General features: G+C 42.1%; 1 protein-coding gene across 2 annotated transcripts in view; it reads right to left on the reverse strand.

Annotated features, from left to right (window-relative positions):
* Positions 1-194, reverse strand: part of RBM47 (RNA binding motif protein 47) — a 40,636-nt gene extending 40,442 nt beyond the window's left edge. For both annotated transcript variants that reach the window (XM_023519595.1, XM_023519594.1), the window contains exon 1: positions 140-194. The gene's annotated coding sequence lies outside the window, so the exon portion shown is untranslated. The remainder of the gene's footprint in view (positions 1-139) is intronic.
* Between the last annotated feature and the right edge of the window lie 888 nt (positions 195-1,082).

Here is a 1,082-nt window from a genome sequence, read left to right on the forward strand (position 1 = left end):
ACAAACTTCCAAATTTTCTTTTTGCCTTCAATTAAAATACAAACAAAACAGATCATCTGTTTACCCGGCCTGACTTAAATTGCTTTAACCAAACACAACCGTCTCCTCCTTTAATTAAAATAAATAAGGCTTCCCCTACCTTTCCAGTCTTGATTCCTGGATGCAACAGGCTAACTGTAACAAAAGCTTTGCTTAAAGCAACCTTCGATCCTGATCCCAGGAACTGCGCAATTCTGGTGTACATGGCACAGGTCTCCTCATTGGTCAATGAAATGAGCTTTGGCCACTTAAATACCTTGGGAGTCATTTGCTAAAGGCACCTGGAATGAGCTTGAGTGGGTGGTACAGAAAGAAGGGAGGTGTTAAAACTTAAATGCTCCCTAGTGACCTGAAACATAATGGAAAACCCAGTGCAAAAAGTGGATTTGGGGGAGGCCCAAGGAGACAAGGCTTTGGGCTTTCACAGGGAAGGAAATTTAACTGAAACATTTTATTGAAAGCCCAGTAATAGGGGCAGAGCCTGTGGCTCAAAGGAGTAGGCCACTGGCCCCACATACCAGAGGTGGCAGGTTCAAACCCAGCCCCAGCCAAAAAAAAAAATAGAAATCCCAGTAATAACCAAAGGAAACAAGCAATTTTTTTAAACCTCAGCACAACAGAACAAGATGAGTGCCCATAACCTCCTACTGTTTGATGTAGAGCAGACAGACAATAATTCCTACCCCATCCAGGTTATCATGGGGATTAAATACAGGAATACACAGACAATATCTAGAAGTGCTCCTGGCGTGTAGAAAGCACTCAAGATGCCCCTACGGTTTCTTAGAAATGTTGTCTTTTTAGCAGATGTTGCCCCCCCTTTCTATTTGAGGTAGGTGATTTGGAGGACATGCCCCTTCATCTTTTCTCTTAATCGCCATGAACAATCATGTTTATAAGTCTGGGGGAAATACATGTGTAGGCAAAAATTACTAAACCCTCATTTTACTTTCCTTCATCAGTCTGGAGCTGGAAACAGATTTGCTGGTAATTACTAGAGAAAAGAGAAAGAGCCACAGAATGAAAAAGGCGGGGATGATAAA

This window comes from Otolemur garnettii, unplaced genomic scaffold, assembly GCF_000181295.1.
Source record: "Otolemur garnettii isolate 467f Iridium unplaced genomic scaffold, OtoGar3 scaffold00181, whole genome shotgun sequence".
Lineage (NCBI taxonomy): Eukaryota > Metazoa > Chordata > Mammalia > Primates > Galagidae > Otolemur > Otolemur garnettii.